General features: G+C 30.3%; 1 protein-coding gene across 4 annotated transcripts in view; it reads right to left on the minus strand.

The window, feature by feature from the left end:
* The window catches only part of LOC143048069 (suppressor of lurcher protein 1-like), a 330,279-nt gene that overhangs the window by 102,474 nt on the left and 206,210 nt on the right, over window positions 1-21,595 (minus strand). For 2 of the 4 annotated variants that reach the window (XM_076221515.1, XM_076221513.1), the window contains exon 1: window positions 17,896-18,040. The exons of the other annotated variants lie outside the window; for them this stretch is intronic. The gene's annotated coding sequence lies outside the window, so the exon portion shown is untranslated. Of the gene's footprint in view, window positions 1-17,895; window positions 18,041-21,595 lie in introns of those variants that run through there. 4 annotated transcript variants of the gene reach the window in all.

The following is a 21,595-nucleotide window of genomic DNA, read 5'->3' on the forward strand; positions in this document are numbered from 1 at the left end:
TAAAAGGCAATCAATTCAATGCAAATGTTTTGGTTAATTTAAAAAAGTTGACTTATTGGGCTGATTATTTTTGCTTGTACTATTTCTAGCTCCCTATTCTAACTTTTTAAAAGAATCAAGGCAAAGCTCATGCAATTTGCAAAAAATCTTCAATTAAGAATTTCAATAACTCTAATCAGGAATTGTCTGATCATGATTTTGGTCATGTATATAGACTTCTGTTTTCACATTTTGTCTTAAGACTTTCTGATAATTTTTTGCTTTCAAAGTTGGTATCTATTATAAATTTTAAGATTTATAACAGGATTTTTTAAAATTTTTAAATAGCAAAACTTTTCATTTAAGGGCAGAATTTCTCTATTTAAAGTGGTTTTCAAAATTATAGGCAAAACTTGCATTTTATACCCATATGTTGTAATATTTATCCATGTTGGCCATCTTGGTTGGCAGACAGGGTCATTGGATAGTTTTCTTGTTTGAACTTGCTACCCCAATGATGATTGCTGATAAGTAATTCAGTTTGGCCCAGTAGTTCCAGGAAACAGATGACAACAGATGACGACCCAAAAACTTACAATAGATGACAGACCCAAAAACTTAAAATAGATGACGACCCAAAAACGTACAATAGATGACGGACCAAAAAACTTACAATAGATGACGGACCCAAAAACTTACAATAGATATGTACTTGGCATTTCAGCCAGGTTAGCTAATTTAATTTTTTCTTCATCTGAAATCCATCTCCTTAATCTTGGACATGAATAATTTATTTGATGTTTCATCTGATCTTTGCATTATTTTTAGATTTGTTTTTTTGTTTTTTTTCTTTAATCAGATATTAAAATGTCCATTCAATAGTTCTTCATTTACTTTTGTTCTATTGTTTTATCTTGAAAGCATTTTAGAAAATGAATTTTATCTGTTTACAAAAAAAAAATGAACAAACCATTTCAAGAGAATATCTTAATAGAAATCTACAGTATTCTATATTATAACATATTGTATTGTATTTATCGTAGCCATTAAACAGTAGGAAACTTTAATCTATGGAAAAAATTATGTGCAACCTTGAATTCTGTATTATATAAAGTAGTTAACCCAAATAAAATAAAAAAGTAAATAAGGAAACCTTTTTCATGGCAGCACTTAATTAAAATAAAAATGGCAAAACACGTTGCACGAACATAACCCTTTACCACCCTCCTTGATCCTTGATCACACTATCAAATAATATTTACTGGACTTAAAAATGTGCATTATCCAAGAAATATTAGAACAATTAACTGTCAACACTAGAGAGTTAACATTATGTCACCATGAGAATAGCATGTTAAGGTAAAATTGACACCTCCGCAGAATTTGCCACTTGAAATTTTATAAAATAAATTCCAATTTGAATTGTCTAACAAATGGATGCTTTCGAGTTCTGTAATTGACTTACAGTTGTGGTTTGGTCTTTATTCTGACAATAAATTTGTGATTCTTTAATGCATTAGGTCTATTTGACTTTAAACAGCAGAACACAGGAAATCTAATTAGAGATTATTTAAAGTTCACTCAGCTATTTTACTACTGTAATTTCTCGGTTTTCCACATTCAGAACATGAAATATTTGTAGATTTTTATATCATATCCTGTAATGGACAGATATTTTTTTCCAAATTTGGGTCTTCCTGTATGTATGTGCAAGATGTGACTGAAAATGCAAAATCTCATGAAAGTGATGGTAATAATTCTTACTTACATCAAATCGTTTCTTTAATCATTTTCAAAATTCATTATCAAATCAGGCCTGTTCCATTTCTTGACTTAAAAATTATGGTATATTAGCAAGGTTTACACATAGGAATAAGTCATGTATCTTTTTAACATAAATGTCAAGTGGGTATGAAAATTCAAATGCTCTATTTTACTAAGTTTTGTATTAAAAATTAGTCATATATAAATGTGTTTTGCTCTGCCACTTACAAATCCAAAGCTATAACATCATCTTCAATATCATTATTTTACCACCAGATACATTATAACAGCACTATTAACAAGTCTGACCTGACAAAAACCTCCTAATAACAACAAACAAGAATCAAATTGCAGTAAAGATACCAGACATTAATTCCTGTATCAGTTCTATATATCTTTTGTCTCTGTGATAATATTATCCTCTCATATGGTGTATAATTTCTATAAATTATAGAAAACAAATAGGTATAGTGGTGTCCTGTAACAGTCGATACCATATTGTTTGTTGATGGAGAACTCTATCATTAGACTAGGATAGCCACCAATTCCTATACAATTTAATGATAATCTGAGCTGATAACCATGGGTAATTGTCGGATGATATTTCCTACAATAACATGTCATTATAGACATTGTGTTTATGGAGTCATTCCATAAAGATTTAATAAGTTCCGGTAATGTTAATGATACATGAAAAAATCTCCATTCTAAAATACATCAGTTTTTCTAACACACATTTTTTTCTGTATATTATGAGAGAAAAAATAAGACCATCACCTTTGATTTCAAGTGAAATGGTTTCTATGAATTATAAAAAAAACATAATTTAACTACGATTATCACTGCAAATGATGACACCATAAAATTATGTTTCCAAGAAAAAAGTCATCGTTTTAACGACAAGAATTTGTTGATAAAATAAAGATACTACAAGAAAATCTCATCAAATTTAAATTACCCAAGCCCTCGTGAAGTCAAAGATTTGCTAAAGAAAACCCCAATTATAACTGAGACAAATAAAACAAAATTGAAGGAGCACAATGGCTTTATAATGGTCAATATTCTGAGAAATTATTATTAAATTATTTCTTATATTCTGAGAAATTATCATTAAATTATTTCTTATATTCTGAGAAATTATCATTAAATTATTTCTTGGGTTTAAAGAGTTGTTGTCAGTCAAATATCGGATAGTAGGACGAATGAATGAACAGACAGACAGACAAACAAACAGACATACAGACTGTGAATATCTGCCATCTACTTTAGAAAGGAGCAGGTATAATAAATCCAATTAGTTAAAAGATCTTTAAACAAATGAGTAATTCAAGAACCTTAGTGAGCGTGCTCACATACCCCACGTCCCCACACTGTCACTGGACAAATAATATAACTGCAAATAAAAAAAAATGAATCAATTTCCTGTCGATATGCACATCTTCATAGTATGTCCTTATTAAATACAAAGTTTCATGAAATTCTGTTGTCTTGTTTCAGAGGAGTTGCAATGACAAACTGTTGCAGTAGTGTATTGAAGCAAATAAGTTCAAAGGGGTGTAACTCCTAGAAAAAAAATTGAGTCGTAATTTTCTTTCGATATGCACATCTGCATAGTATGTTCTTATTATCTAACAAGGTTTCATGAAATTCTGTTGTGTGGTTTCAGAGGAGTTGCGATGACAAATTGTTGCAGTAGCATATTGAAGCAAATAAGTTCATAAGGGCGTAACTCCTAGAATGGGTTTAAAGACAGTGTATGTGCTACTTATGATATATTCCTTCAAAGTCAAAATTTCTTATGGTAAAAGTTAGCAGTATTTTTTTTTTATTCCTCACAGCAACATGAAAATTGACAATTCTACGATGAATGTGTTAATGACTGAACTATTTAATGATATTGCCAGAGGCTGTTGATAAAAGGTTAAACACAAATTGATTCTAAATTGGCTAATGGTAAACAAAAAATAATAACTATATCCATCGTCTATATGGACTGTCTATACTGTTTCTACGAGACATAAAGAATGTCCTTCAATACACTTCATCTATTTAACACTACTGAAGTTTATTAGTAATCTGAAACATTATCCATAGATTTCAGAACCGCGACAATTAACATTTACCTAGATTTAATGAATAGACAAGGAAAAGCTATTATAGAGGTGAAATATCGCTAGAAAAGTCTGAAACCAGGATGAATACCAAATGTTCTGTACATATAAATCCACTTAATTAAGAAGATCTTTTTAACCTGCAATATTCTATGGATATTGAGTGTTTGACTAGTGTATAGAAAGAGTAGATTCTAAACATGGAAATGAGCTTTATCCTGATATGAAAAATGAATATTCTATACTCTTGTCTGTACTATATAATATATAACTAAGATTAAAGAAATTAAAAGTGCATATTTTGTGTCAGTACAAATCAAAACCTCAATAATGCTTCACTTAATTTAGCACTTTTTGTCGTATTTGATTGTAATTTTGGTTGTTGCCCAGATTCAGAATACAATGTAAATTATTGACCTCAATCCTAGAAAATACCATTATTACACTAGCATTTTATTATTTGTGAATTTAAAAGTATAACAATAATTCTGCAATTGACATGTCATGAGGAGTAAACGAAACTTTTATTACATACAGCACCTATTATCAAAGATCGTTTTAATGTGAGACAGGTATTTTAAATCATAAGTCAAACAAATAATTATAAAACAGGTTCAAGATTTCAAAACTTGAAAGGTCTCGCAAAAAATGTGAAACAAAAATTAGCTTTTCACTTAGACTTTAACTGTCCGCGTTACATAATTGTTGCATAAAGTTTTAAGAACACGTTCTTATGTCATTTGACGGGAAAAATCAAGAGAAACTTCACTTCTACCAGCTTCTTTCCATTAAGTCTGGTCAAAGTGTGATTGCAAATCTATTAGTAATAGAATTGATTTATTTAAGCTAACTTTTAAGTCATTTAATCTTGTAGCACTGATGCAGAAGATATGAATTTCCTACCACCTCCGATGTCAGAAAAGCTAATTTTTATCCATTAATAGCCTATTTACAGACTATAAAGAACTCATTAGAAAATACTACTTCACACTCAGTATGTGTATTGATTAGGGACCAATCAGGGGTTACATAAGCTTCTATCTACTACAAGCACATGGTATTTGACAACTTTGGATGGTAATGAGGTCCTCACAACAGAATCACTATTATAAAATTGTTCCATACTTGTCTAGCATTGAGGATTGGATATATAATTGTTTCATAATTGACTGTTACAAAAAGTCATCATCATCAAAAATAAGTTAACAGTTTCTAAACAAGTATGTTATACTGTGATTGTCTTCATTAATGAGTTATTTGTCAACTACAGTAAAACTGGATTGACTAATACTGTAAAAACAACTGGACAAATTGACCACTTCACTTGGGCAAAAATATATGGAAGTTTTATTTGACCAAAAAAAGAAAAGAAATTAGAACCCACCCTCCTAATTCTTTTATATCATAAAACTTGTCAACTATAATAAATCTTGATTGACTCATACTGTATAAATAACTGGACAAATTGACCACTTCACTCGGGTAGATATACAGAGAAGATTGCTTTTGACAGAAAAAAGCCAACAAATCCTCTTTAAATTCTTTCAGACTTTGATATTTAATTACTGTACCATAAACTTTTATTTGCATCATCTCAAATGTTCACACTGATTTCTGTCAAATTTTGTGGTTTGTACACAGCAAGATGCTAATTGTATTACATACTTCATTGAAAGCAAAAATTGCAAAATTTATGTTTTACTTATTGTCGACACAGAGATATGTTTCGCCTTTATGTTATTTTGATAGTATAAATTGCAACTACTTGATATTAACTATGTAAACATTCAAAGTAGATGAAAGGTACATCATCACCTATATTTGCTACTTAAATTCTAGACATATTGCATTATCATCCAAACCAAACATGGCATAAGTTAATGTCTGAGCTTCTACAAGTATGTGGTTTGCTTTGGGATGACCACATTAACTTAACCTTTAGATGTTTTTTGTATAAATGTATTGTTTGGTTGTTCTCTCATTAGGATTCACACACTCAACGTTTCTTTTTATTCCTATTCAATCTGTAACCTTCACAAGACATGACAAACCAAGGAAACTTTAGGGATAAATACCAACTTCAAACCTAACTCAATTAATCTTACGTATTTTTCTTTCTCCTTTTGTTTCCATAACATCATTTATATTCAATCCATGAAACAATTCTATATAACTCACAACAAGTTTAATTTAAGTATTGTTAATCAAAATAAAGACAAGTGATGCCTACAGAATATAATGAGGGTTTATTTGGTATCCTACACATATATCAAAACAAACTTTGACAAGCCCTTATTATTTCAATTTGTTTATTGTCCAATATCAATAATATTCTTAATCATTCTGGATGCCATTTCCTTTCTAAGTTGTATCAGGTCATGACAGTTGTCTGTCTTAGGAAGTCTGAAAACAGACTATGACACTAAACATTCTATAACAAGGCTATTGTTGCTTGTGTGTTGAGGCCTGTTGCTGCCTAATATTAACATATATCCCCACACATACTTTTATTCATGTTCATTGAATGATAACATAATTCTGCAATCAAAACTTGACAAACAACAATGTGTCCCAAGTACATGGATGCCCCATCCGCACTATCATTTTCTATGTTCAATGGACCATGAAAATGGGGGAAAATCTCTAATTTGGCATTAAAATTAGAAAGATCATATCATATGGAACATGTTTACTAAGTTTCCATTTGATTGGACTTCAACTTCATCAAAAAATGCCTTGACCAAAAACTTTAACCTGAACTTTACACTATCATTTTCTATGTTCAGTGGACCATTAAAATGGGATAAAATCTCTAACTTGGCATTAAAATTAGAGAAATCATATCATAGGGAACATGTTTACTAAGTTTCAAGTTGATTGGACTTCAACTTTATCAAAAACTACCTCGACCAAAAACTTTAACCTGAAGCGAGAAGAATGGACAGACAGACGCACAGACCAGAAAACATTATGCCCATAAATGGGGCATAAAAAACACAATTAAGTTTTGAAACTAGAGGCTGTAAAGAGCCTGTGTCGCTCACCTTGGTCTTTAAGCATATTAAACAAAGGACACATGACAAAATTGTGTTTTGGTGTTGGTGATGTGTTTACAGATCTTACTTCACTAGACATTCTTGCTGCTTACAGTTATCTCTATCTATAATTAATTTGGCCGAGAAGTGACAGTTGAAAATAATTTGTAAAAGATTACACAAAATTTACAAAACTTACAAAAATTGTTAAAAATTGACTATAAAGGGCTATAACTCCTTAAGGGGTCAATTGACCATTTTGGCCAGAGACCACAATTAATTCCTCTATCATTTCTTTATAACGTTTTGTCGCATTTAAAAAATTTTGCCTATTCTTTTTGTCTAATTTGTTGTGTGTGTAATGTACAGTACAAGTCCAAAAATATATGCAATTTTCAGAAAAATTGCATGTATACATCTTACAAATTTGGCCAATACACATCCATACCCCTATAGGCAAGTCAAGAGATGTTCTGAAAAGTGTAAATATTACCTTTTTGCACCTGGCCTAATCACTCTTTCCTGATCAAAATCAGTTAAAATAAAACATCCAAAAGTTTATTTTAGCTCTCTTCTTTCATTTCCAACCCAGAAAAGCTAAGAAATGTATGAGAAAGGGAAAGAAAAATAATAAAGAAAAAATACACTATAATTAAAGGGAACTATATTCGTGAACAACGAAATGCGGGGTCATTAATTGTGGTCTTGGGCCTTTTGGTCATGTTGACTTATTTGTAGTTCTTACTTTGCTGTACATTATTGCTGTTTACAGTTTATCTCTATCTATAATGATATTCAAGATAATAATAAAAATTTTACCCCATGTCAGATTTGCTCTAAATGCTTTGGTTTCAGCCAAAATCTACATTTTATACCCCTATGTTCTATTTTTAGTCATGGCGGCCATCTTGGTTGCTTGGCCGGGTCACCGGACACATTTTTAAACTAGATACCCTAGTGATGATTGTGGTTAAACTTGGCCCAGTAGTTTCAGAGGAAAAGATTTTTGGAAAAAAAAAATGGTTGCTTATATAGGGAATCACTGAAGCGTGAACGGAGTGGGCTCCCCCCTTAGACAGTCAGTGGGCCCCACTTATGAAAATTCCTGGATCCGCCACTGAAAAAAACATCTAAATATACAATTTGAGGCAATTCATATATTTGAATATGGATTTAAAAAGTTTCATATTTCAACCTCACATTTACTTTATGATTCAAATTATCAGAATTTTCATAATAAACAAGTTATCAGTAAATCTGGATCTTGCTAATTAACATACTTTTAGTGATATAAAAAATTTACTCTCTGTAATGAAAAGATCCTGCAATGATTGCGCACATTTGTGCAATATCTGTCAGACTAGTATATAGCTAATAGACAACCATGATACACCTACAAAAAAAGGCTTATCCGACGGAATCAAATAAATTACCCTTATAGGCAGCACATCATTACATCTACAAAAATGGCTTATCCGACGGAATCAAATAAATTACCCTTATACGCAGCACATCATTTCAAAATGTAGACATTTTATTCCCAAGACAAAAGTTCTAAAAGTACCATCATAAATATATCTCCTTGTTAAATCTGTGCAGGAGTTGTTCTCTGCAGTAAATTCAACGAGGAAACAGTCATATCTCCAGCAATCTGTACCTCCTTAATGTACCGATTCTCAGGACAAAAAGTCAATTTTGTTACTTAATACAATTTTAGTGGGTTATATACATAGTTGATTTCAATACAGACTGTTAACAATCTTATTGCTCAGAATTTAATTTAAAATTCCATACAATTTCCTTTTACAAAACACAATTTTCCAATATGGTCTATAGTATGGTAGTAATTTTGTATCAAGGATTTTAAAATTATATAATGCAGTCTATTGGTTTCTATCAACAGATTTTGTATTAAACTTGTTATTTACATGCAGTTGTTACAATTATATATCTGAAAAGTTGCATGTCTAAGTTTGGTCTACATTCAAAGTTATCTATAATTATAACAAACATGCAACCAATTTCCTGACATTTTATGCAGTGAAATAGTCAGGTTAAATACATGATTTTAAAGGTATCTCACTAGAGCTGTCAAACATGACATTTTATGCAGTGAAATAGCCAGGTTAAATACATGATTTCAAAGGTATCTCACTAATCCTGTCAAATGCACCTAATAATTGTGGGAGAGAGTTGTCAGCAGTGCTTTTTGTACAGGCAATTCCAATTTCAACATTTATAAAATAAATAACTTTTTATTAAAAAGAAAACTGATCTGAAGTACGCTTTAGGACATAATGCACTCAATTCAGTTATGAATATTTCACTGTACTTCTGCAACTGTCATCTTAAAAGTGTATCCACTAACAAGGGAGATAATCAGCAGATGTAATAACAGTATAATATGTTAAAATGATGTAAAACATTCCAATACAAACAGAATTACACCTGTAACATCTGTCAGAATGATTAATTTTAAATTAATATCATATTAACAGTTCTGCCAACATTTATCATTCTATTAACAAGTATAAGCTACAGGTGTTCTGAATCAGGTAACGAAGGAAATTATTTGAAATCTTCAATAATTTTTATTGAGAATTTTACATCTGTGGTAACTGATCATCAAATAGAAAATCTGCAAAAAATTTTAATTACGCTATGTCTGTTTAGATTTTTAGCCAAGACAGAAAACAAATAATTTTCTTCTTTATCAAAGAAAAAGGAAATGAATGTTTATTTGTTTATTATCAATACTAATGTAATTTTCAGCTGGATATATCTACCAGAATCAACAATTTGCTGTACTTTTGCATTCTATTCTGTTTTTCAATGTCTGTAAGACTAAAGATAGAAAGAGAAGCGATTGAAAGATAAACAGACAACATTTCACAATAGATACTGTTAGATCATTTTATTTTTTATACTTCAAATCTTTCCATCTAATTTTTGGCTGCTATCTCTCAAATGAATCAGATCTATCACAGGTATTTGTCTTTGAAATTTTTTAAAGACTATATTTAGAAAACATTTTTTTTTTTCAGAGACCATTGACTTATAATGAGATTTATATAGTAAAGAAATTGTCCAAACAGAGCTGGTTTCATTTCATAAGTTCAAAGTAAGTGCAAAAATACAAGAACTTCTACCAATGCTACTATAAAAATAATATGATAATAATCTAGAAATCTGCAGCTTAATTCTGCTAAGGATACATTTTTATTTTCAAGATGTTTTACTTTAGACAATCCTATATATCAGATGATGGAAGTACTATATCTCCATGATCTCATCTGCATTTTCATTATAAAGTTTTTTTCACTTCATCATAAATTTGGGTCAATTCCAATATAGTACTTTTATATATAATTTCTCAACATGTGGCCATTGTTTTTTCAATATGTTTGATGCAATTTAATTTAAATGCATTGTTTGGGTATCTATTTATTGATAAAAGTATGTTGTTTTCCAAACCTAAAATTTTGGAGTGTTTTTGAAAATATTCACCAAACTTAATAAGATTCTGATACAGTAAATTATATATTTATGTAACAATGTCTGTAGGATAAAATATCAATTAGGCAGTTTTCCTCCAATGAAGATTTCTAAACTTTTCACAAACTGACAATAATGAAGCATTGGTGCTGAAAATATTTTCATATTTGCTGAAAATTTTCATACATGTAAAAATAATAATTAAGGATATGAATAAATCTATGAACCTTTTAAAACTGAAGTTATAAATTCAATAAGGAAGATTTTACTTTCTATTCATAGCAATAAAAAAGTCTTTTTGAAATAATAAATGCCCAATTATTTTAGCTCTATTTATCTATCGGCAAGCCAAAAATAATAATTTCATATAACATCTTCAATTACTTTATATGAGAAGATTTTGATTGTCTTTATTTTTTCTCTATTAGAGAATCTGTCACTTTTTTTTCAAAATATCTATAAAACCAGGTGCTCCGCAGGGTGCAGCTTTATACGATCGCAGATGTCGAATCCTGAACCGTTGGGGCAAGTATGAACACAATATTCAAGCTTGGTACAGCTCTGAATTTGGATTGTGATCAAATTTTTGACATAATATCAGTTTCTGACACAAAACAAATGTCAAGATCTTACAAATCTGCGCAATATTGTGCAATTAAAGATTTCTACTTTTAACTTTTCAAAAATTTGGAAAAAAAAAGGAAAACTACTACCACCCCCTTTTTTTTGCAATTAGTCCAAAACCTGACATTCATTTATACATAATTTACAAGAAGTGTAATGGAGGTATATCTGAACATACCTAACATTGTATGCTGAATGTTTATGAATTACCTCCCTTACTTTGCTTTTAAATTGTCTTATTTGTCCATTGACCAGAAAAAAAACCTAGTTTTCCCCCCTTTTTTCCCCCTAATTCCAAAACATTTTGAGACATAACCCCCGAAGTCATTACTAACCATCCCTTCATGGTATGGAAACTTGTGGAATAATTTCAGAGAGATTCATATACTTAAACACAAGTTTTTGTTTAAAAACTGCAAAAATGCTCATTTAGGTCCCCCTTTTTGGCCCCTAATTACTCAACTATTGGAACCATAACCCCCAAAATCAATCCCCACTTTCCTTAGAAATATTGAACCTTCTGGTAAAAATTTATAGAGATCCATTCACTAATACTAAAGTTATTGTCTGGAAACTAAAATGCGTCTTCAGAGGACGACGATGATGACGCAGACAACGACAACATAGCATTATACGACGCAAAATATTTTTTGCTGATGTGTAATAAATAAAAAAAAAATCAGTAAATTCAGTGATGAAAAAAATATTCTTAATAAAATAGTTGTTAATTTTTGTTGTACTCATTAACTGTCCCTCTTAGTACAAAGTTCCTCAGAGATCTTGGAGCAGTTGCTGTAATAACTCTTGTCATATTTAATTTTTAAGCATGAAATAGACAATGAGGCTTAAATAGTTCTCCATTTTTCTGATGAAACTAATCCTAGAGTAATTAACTATCTTGTAAAGAAATTAGCCAAAAACCATTTATTTTTTAATTAGAACCTTTCTCTTTTTTATGAGACATAATTCCCAAAACTTATTATTATACCCTGTGTAAGCAATTAACAGATATCTATCATAACGAAATAAAAGTATCCATCAACGAAAAAGCATCAAAAATGCATCAAAATATGATCCATATTGACAGAAGATATGTTTTGTAAGTCAACGGCAACGAAAAAGTGTTGAAAACTTAATTTGACAAACATTATAACACTGGTAAGTAAGTACCGCTCAAATCACACAGGATAAGATCTTCCTGAATTCTTAAAGAACAGATGCATATTTTCTACTCAACTGAAGATGTTCTTAAATTTTATTATCTCTTTCATTATGACCATTCACTTGAAATATTGTTTGGTTTTATTTATGAAATTCTTTAAATATAACAGTAAAAATTTCCTTGGCTTCAAATCAACTGGGTCAATTTTTTGTTGTTACTTTAATAATCCAGTACCATCACAACTAACATTTTCAAGTGGCTTCAATGAGGTCTGAACACTTGTTTTGTTACTCATGCAATATAGTTACAAAACATTATGTACTTCAAGTTCAGAAACTTATGAATGCATTCTTTATTGGGATCAGACAAAACTGTGAGATATTTTATTGCAATTTCAGTTATACAAATACTTCAAAATATGAAATATTTTTTTTTAATATTGCAATACCATTTTCCTCCAAATTTTCACAATATAAAAACATTGCAAAATAATTTGAATTCAAAATCATTACCTCTTTCAAACAGGGGAATGGGGAAAATTGAAATTTTTGGCCAATGATAGAGGTCAGTCAGTACTTTCAATCAATGCTTATTATCTTAACAAAGCCTATTATATCCATGAAAGACTTCAATTACAAACAAGATTTCCTCAGATATGACTTGACTATTGAATTTCTTCAATGAGTTGACCAGTGGGCTATTTCATGGTCCTTTAACTCCCCAGAGGTCAACTAATAATTATATACTTAATAGAACTATTAGAAGATCAATTCTTATTCTGGATCATGACTAAATTACAAAATAGTTTTTAAGGAAAAGCCATGTTCCACAAGGAGTCCTAGCTGTCAGTATATAACATAGGGATAGTCTGGGGACACTGTAAATTCTATCATTGGATGACAGCAAATATTAAAATACATTTGATTATTGTTCCTGATGCTATTTCAAAAATATACTGGATAACTATTTGACTTCTTATAAAGTTAGAGAAAGCAGTCTGTCATCATCACAAAGCAACTATATGGCCATCTGAATCTTGGTATGGGTAACATTATTTTTATATAAAAAAAAAATTGATCTGGCATAAAATCTTTAGTAATTCATTACAGACATTGTAATTTAGGGTTGGATCCATAATTTCTCATTTATAATTAGAAAAGATGGGAAACCAAAATATATTGGACAGTAATAGTTCAATATTTGCACTTTTGTAATTTATTTTAATTTGCACTTATTTAAATGTTCAAAATCCAACATACATTAAAAAAATAAATAACAGAAATTTCAAAACATTTCAAAGCATTTCAACAGTTCAACTTATCAGACCAAATGAAACCAATATCAACCATACATGACTTTAAAAACTAGAGGCTTTTAAGAGCCTATAGTGTTGCTCACCTTGGTCTATATGTGTATATTAAACAAAGGACACAGATGGATTCATGACAAAATTGTGTTTTGGTGATGGTGATGTGTTTTTCTCTATCTATAATAAACTTGGCCTATTAGTTACAGAGGAAAACATTTTGTTAAAGTTTACAAAAATTTCCCAAATTAATGAAAATTGTTAAAAATTGACTATAAAGGGCAATAACTCCTTAAGGGGTCAACTGACCATTTTGGTCATGTTGACTTATTTGTAGATCTTACTTTGCTGAACATAATTGCTGTTTACAGTTTATCTCTATCTATAATAGTATTCAAGGTAATAACCAAAAACGGCAAAATTTCTTTAAAAATTACCAATTGGGGGCAGCAACCCAACAACCAGTTGTCCAATTCATCTTTCACAGCAGATAGATATTGACTTGATAAACAATTTAACTGCTTGACAAATTTGCTCTAAATGTTTTGGTTTCAGAGTTGTAAGCCAAAATCTACATTTTCCCTCTATGTTCTACTTTTAGCCATTGCAGCAATCTTGGTTGGTTGGATGGGTCACTGCACACATTTTTTAAACTAAATACCCTAGTAAAGATTGTTCCTAAGTTAGGTTAAATTTGGCCCAGCAGTTTCAGAGGAGAAGATTTTTGTAAAAGATTACAAAAATTTTCGAAAAATTGGTAAAAAATGACTATAAAGGGCAATAACTCCTTGAGGGTGACCATTTTGGTCATGTTGACATATTTGTAGATCTTACTTTGCTGAACATTATTTCTGTTTACAGTTTATCTCTATCTATAATAATGTTCAAGATAATAACCAAAAACAACAAAATTTCCTTAAAATTACCAATTCAGGGGCAGCAACCAAACAACTAGTTCTGAAAATTTGAGGGCAGATAGATCTTCACTTTATAATTTTACCCTGTCAGATTTGCTCTAAATGCATTGGTTTCAGAGTTATAAGCCAAAATCTACATTTTACCCCTATATTCTATATTTAGCCATGGCGGCCATCTTGGTTGGTTGGCAAGGTCATCAGACAAATATTCTAAACTAGATACCCCAATGATGATTGTGGCCAAGCTTGGTTAAATTTGGCCCAGTAGTTTCAGAGGAGAAGATTTTTGTCAAAGTTAACGACGATGGACGACAGACACCGGACGCCAAGTGATGAGAAAAGCTCACTTGGCCCTTTGGGCCAGGTGAACGGGCCAGGTGAGCTAAAAACAACAATGAACAGTTACTCAATGACAGCAGCTGTTATTGGCACAAAAAGCACCTGTGTAAACCAATTTTACAAGTGCATTATGAACCCTCCCCCTTCTCCTTAATATTGTTGTTTTCAAATTGAAGCGATTTTGATGACATTTTGGTTTCATGCCTTTTCAAAACTAATGCAACACATTGGCATAATGAAATAAATTTAAGTGTAATTAAACTTAAGAACTCTGAGTCTTGCCATGGAATAAATTCTCATCCTCAAGCCATGTCTCCCTTGTCAGATTCTAAAACTTGATTCATCTTTGCAAACTTTTCTTTTTAAGTTAATCAATGACTATGCATACATTAAGAATTCAAATAAACGTCAACTGATTGAAAAAGTATAAATTTTTAAAGAATAGGAGAGAAAGCAATGAATGATCAAATAATTTCCCATGTTAAAATTGAGAATTCACAGTGACAGTGAATTATACTGCTAGTGGCATAGCTTAATCATGTACCAATAATACAACAGGAAGCGCACTATGACAGATTTAAAATGAAGAACAAATAAGATGTCTGCTTTTGTCATTCGGAGTGTCAGTGATTTTTTCCCAATATAATTTGTAAATCACAGAACTGACATTTGTCCTGTAATAACACACGAGATTTTTATAAATGTTTGCCATTTCCTAATATAAATGTATAGCATGTCTTTAATATCTACAAAACTTACAGATAAAACCAATGGTAACTAATATTAGAAAAGGGTCCCATTGGTCTGGGACACAATACATAGGCTGTAATTTTCTTCACTCCAATTGCATAATCTGATAACCATATTCCAGCCTTTGTCGATTTAGTTAATGGATGAAATTGTTTATGACAAGTTATATTTATTAAATACTGTTGGACTACAACATCAGAAGCATCATCTAAGTGGTTTCAATTGAAGCAATCTTGCATAACAAAGCCTTAGAATGTGATATAATAGCAGTCTATTTCATTATAGAAATGATTCTTTAACAGATTATCGACAGTCTGAGGAGATTACATGTATCTACTTTCATTTAACTACTTCAAATCAAAAGTAAAAATTTCCCTTGGGTCAGATGTATTATGAATGCAGTGTAGAGAATAACACTTATAAACAAAGATTTAAAAGCAATAATATCAAAACTATGCAAGATCAAAATCAGATAAAACCAAATATCAAAATGTGGGATGAAGGTCAATATGGTGAAGTAATCTATAAACTAAAAACTAAGGGATAAGAAATTACACTACTTGTTGCCTTTCCATTTAACTTTATACATAATAGAAAAGAAAGGATAAGGGGTATCCATCAATGACACAAAACCAGTATATTTGCAGCAAAAAACACACTTTATTGCTGTGCTTCATATTAATAAAATGTTTCTACTGAAATTGAAGTTTTGAAACATAATGCAATTGTGCCTTTCTGAGTGGGTATAATATATATATATATATAATTGCATACCAAATAAATATCTTATATAAGAGGTGTTGTTTATGAAAACACACTCAGATTCTTATCAAAGATAAAAAATTTTCAATATGAATGTCATTTAAATCAAAAAACTATTAGGAACCATTTAATGAGACAACTTTTCCTGTATTTTGTTATGATACTCTAATGTGCAGACAATATCTACAATCTATAGATTGGCACTCATTTTCCAATAAAATGGAATTATTCTTATAACTTTCACACTTCAATTTTTAAAGTGTTTTCTGTCATTTTACCTTTCCATGGGCATAACTCCAAAACAATTTATTGAATAGAACAGAATTTTGATAACATAGGAATTTGTATAAAAGAGGGAGAAAAGATACCAGAGGGACAGTTAAACTCATAAATCGAAAATAAACTGACAACGCCTGGCTAAAAATGAAAAAGACAAACAAAAAACAGCACACATGACACAACATAAGAAACTGAAGAATAAGCAACACAAACCCCACCAAAAACTAGGGGTGATCTCAGGTGCTCCGGAAGGCTAAGCAGATCATATAATTATATAAAATATAAATCCTACATAAAAATTCATAAAGGTATATACAAACTAGCACTTACAATTTCTCACAAGACACCATTGTCATTAATACATTTGCACAATCCTTCAATATTTGATTGATTGATTGTGGTGCATCATTCCATGTTCAAAGCTCTTGGCTAAATGATGAAGCCCTTTTTTTGGTGGTGGTGGTGGTGGTTGGGGGGGGGGGAGCCAAAGTACCCTGAGAGAACTATTTAATTCTCTAAAAAACATGCAATCCTATTTGATTTAAATAGGAGTCAAACCCACCTACCATGGAGCCAAACACACCTACCATGGAGCATTATTAAGTTTGAAATTACAACCTCAGTATTGACAGGTTTATAAACAAGTGATATCTTTTGAAGAGGTTGAAGAAACAAAAAGACACTCAAGCTAATAAGAATACATGTGAAAAACAAATTGACAAGCTATGACAAAAAACCAAATACCAGAACAACTAAAAGATAAACAGAGGTTCACCTATTCTTATATTCTGAAAAGAAATTTAAGGTCTACAAAACTGTAAACCATTTTTAAAACCAGATAAATATTAAGATTTATCACTCACTCACTGACAGTGTATCTACATTTATTTTCCTCTTTCATGAATTTGTAGGAATATATAACAGAAAAACAAAGGTATTTGGGGCACAAATTCAGTACATGTAGAGCAAAAGAACACAGCAAGCAAGGAACAGTCTCAGCTTTTATTGCTGTTCTTCATCTCAAAGTCTAAACATGAGGCCATCTAACACTAAGACATCATTGATAGAATTATTAAAATATCATTTATTTATTCTGTTTTCTTCTTACATTCCTCATTGAAATAATGATTCTTCCCATATAAACATGTTAATGGAAATACCAAAAATATTTGAATTAGAATTTGAACCAAGTTTTAAATTAGTATCAATATATATATATTATCATTAAATATAAAATAAAAAATATAAAAAAATAAAAGAAGAAATATTTTTGAGTCATTCTTTGATATCTCTAGAGCTATTGGAAAGTTTATAACTCAGTGATCAAATAATAAACTTAATTCTCTATAATACCTGTAATTAAATCACTTACCTTACAGGTAATCCTACAAATCTCTAATTAACTAAAAACTTTACTAAAAACTTTCACCTCCCATGAAAAGCACTAATAGCTCTCTAAGACTCATCAACATTAATTTAGCAATATCTCACTGTCAGAACAAAAAATGATCATAGTTAATACTAAATTACAATATTCCACTCAGAAGAAAAGTTAACATGAGAGAGATTATCACTGTGGTAGTGATTTTATTCATCATTACCTAATGGTAGGGGATAAAAATCAGTAAAGTTGACAGTAAATTCCAATGACCTGTTACAGATTCAATAAGGATTTATACAATATAAAATACACACGGGAATTCTGCTAGAGCTTTCTGTGCTTTCAACTGATACTTTACACTAATGTATTTTGCATAAATAATTCTGTACTTAACAAGGATCTTAAATTATTTTCAATTTTTACTGGCATCATTTTTCAAGGTTCTCAATTTTTTCTCTCTAGAAAATATAGATAAAATAAATGGAGAATAGACACATATGCCATATGATGCCCCTGTTTGAATGTTATAAAGGGGCATAACTCAAGAAAGGTAACAGTGACACCACCCAAAATCGAATTTGATATGTGTTTTGTGGTGATATAAACATTGTGTATATAAGTTTTATAAGATTTGGTAAACAATTATGGTAAAGGCAATCTTAAGTTAAAGAACCTAAACTACTTTTTAGAACTTGTGGACAGACAATGACCCCTCTGTCGCAGACGGGGGCATAAAATTATGATGTTTAACATTGTATTTCAGAAAAATGTAAGAAGGGAGTAAGAAAATTATTTTACAGATTTACAGAGCAGTGGATAGCTTAATTTAGCTGGTTTAAACTGTTGATAAGTACAATACTTTTTAAAAGTAGTAGGCACTTCATTATTTAATATTCAGATGTTTCAGGTGTAAATATTACTGATCTAATCATAGATTAAAACATTGGATGAAAATATTATGGAACATTATCCTTGATTTGTGTCTAGTCACAAATCTTAAACTTGAAGCCCTCATGTTTTCTTCATTACACATTAACCAAAGTAGTATGTTTACTGTTATTCAATTTAAATCAGTCTGTGAACTTACTATCAAAACTGCATCTACATTACTTTAGATTTTAAAGTAATATTCTAAAGTGTTTTAATTTTATAACTTAGTCTAATTAACAGGATCTGAAGGTTATATGGTGACCTGCAATTGTTAACATCATTGTTGGAAACTTCTCTTATTGACATACAAAAGCTACTGTTTTCTGTGTAGTTTATACACTAGGACCCTTTAATTAAAGTGACTAGATGCATATACATGAGCCCAATAGTACATGGAACCAGGCCTCTACAAGAATAAAATGGAATAGCTATTGTATTTATTCAATGGGAAAACAGAACTGACAAAAGTTTAAATATCTTGACCAAGAAAGTTCATAGTTTAGAGCAACATACAATTGGAGTTTATTTACTTTGATAGCATTCAAATTTTTCATGAACAAAAAATGTTGTTTAAGCATCAAATCAGTAATAGAATGCATGCTAAACTTAGAATAGCTAACTGCTATAAAATGGATTCTAGATCAACAGAATGGTATTGAAGCTCTATTACTAAACAACAAACATTTCCATTGTTCTACCATTCACACAACTTACACTATTTGTACCTCAACATCAGTACATACAACATCTGAACTTCTGATCAACTGTCTGTTTCATCACCGTATTACTGAACAATTATACAGCTTCAAATCATCAATGAGAAAAAGCTTTATAGCATAACAACTTCACTAACACCAATCTATTCCTTTAAACACCTAATACCATTCCGTCTCCATCCAAAAGAAGCAATATGACATATCTAATTAACGGAGAGACAAGATGTTCTTCTGTAATTTTTCTACACATATGACAAGCCATCAGAAAAATATCAAAGAATTGTTGTCAAGTTTTCTTCTTTTTGGTATATGCTATTGATTTTTATGAAGACATTATAGAATTAAGATTTATGACAAGTCTGTATTAAGTTAGGGCATCTTCTTATTCTTCTGGGGATTCACAAAGTAATTGTGCACTGTTCTAAAAATGACGGTCAATTCTCAAAGGAATTGTTTTCATTTGCTACTTGGACAACTATAAGCATCGCTTACGTCTGATGTGCAAGCTGTTTAGTATGATTTACATGCCTGTATAAGCTATTTATTCTGTTAGTATGCAGGTCAATTGTAATTACTGAGAATATTGAAAAGACAGAAAATGACAGAGTTGGTCTGCTGCTAATGAACTTAATGATAGATATTAAAAGGTTTGAAGACAGACTTGATTAGGAGAATGGACGGATTTATGCTGCTACCTGTTTCCAATCCAACAGATAGTTCTATTCTTTACAGTGATAATGCATTTTCAATAATCTTTTAGTCTGTGGGAATTCGCTTTAATTTCTGATTTGACAAATTCAGAAATTAGGCACTAAAGCAGTAAAAAGTTTCTTTTCCTGTTGAAGCAGTTAGGCAGACCAAATAGAAACCAATCAATTGAGGCTAATGAAATGAAATAAGAAATATCGGTGAATTTCACACAAAGTGTTATATACATACAGTTTAGTGTATTAATTTTTCAAAAAGAGTTTTCATTTCTTAGTATCATGGATTACACTTGCATTGTCAATTAAAACTGTTGAAGTTCACACTAATTTTTTTTAAATTGTTTAGGAACAGTATTTTTTTTACAAACACACTTTTTTTTTCTTATAAATATAGGAATCACTAGATCAATTTCACAAGTTTAAAATTTGAAAAACTGCAATAAATTCAAAACTATTAAACATATAATATACTAATTTTTTTTCACTATTGCATTTCAAATAGTAACTTTTATAACAAATGGAAGTTTTTCACGACCTTGACTGGCTTTACAGCCCAATGCACGGTAAATTTTATATAAAACAACATTTTTTAAAATAAATCTATGAACTAGATATAAGAAATGTATTGTACTAATATTTTACACAAATTACAAATACTATACAATGAATAAAGTCAATTATCTACATGCTACATGCAAACAGTTCTTTAATTCATTTATAACATTATAAGATCTGTTTAATGTGATAAAACTTTGAACCAGGAAGTACCATTAATCATCCCTTTTTAATAACCAAGGGAGCTCACTCAGGGTAGAAAAGATGTAGGATAGTATGTGACATGTGCTCAAGGATCAACACTTCATATTTTGGTTTACTTACAATTTATGACAACTTACGCCTTTTTTTTTCAATTTTCCTTATTGCTAAAATAACTTAGCTGTGACAATTATGCAATTCACTACAAGCTATGCTTGTACTTAATTATTAACATGCCATATCTATAGTCAGTCATTTAAAGGCAAGCAGCAAATATCAAAGTTTAAATCGTTTGAAGTCAAGTTGTTGTTAAGTTCCAGTCAATATAATACTTCCATGCTTTAAACAATAACTGTCATGACTTAATGCAATGACTAGAATTGTCTTTTTCATCTTGCTATTCTGAGTACAGTTTTAGTTAGACTGTAATCTGTCAATCGAGGCTGCAAATACATCAATTAAATCTTAATTGAAACCAATAGACAGTGACTTCAGTCTTTGTTTAATTTTTTTGTTCTGTTTTTGTTTAAAGTGGTTCCTGTGAAGTCAAGTTCTAATCAATGATACACATAAATCGTATGT

This window comes from Mytilus galloprovincialis, chromosome 10 (assembly GCF_965363235.1).
Source record: "Mytilus galloprovincialis chromosome 10, xbMytGall1.hap1.1, whole genome shotgun sequence".
In the NCBI taxonomy this organism is placed as follows: domain Eukaryota; kingdom Metazoa; phylum Mollusca; class Bivalvia; order Mytilida; family Mytilidae; genus Mytilus; species Mytilus galloprovincialis.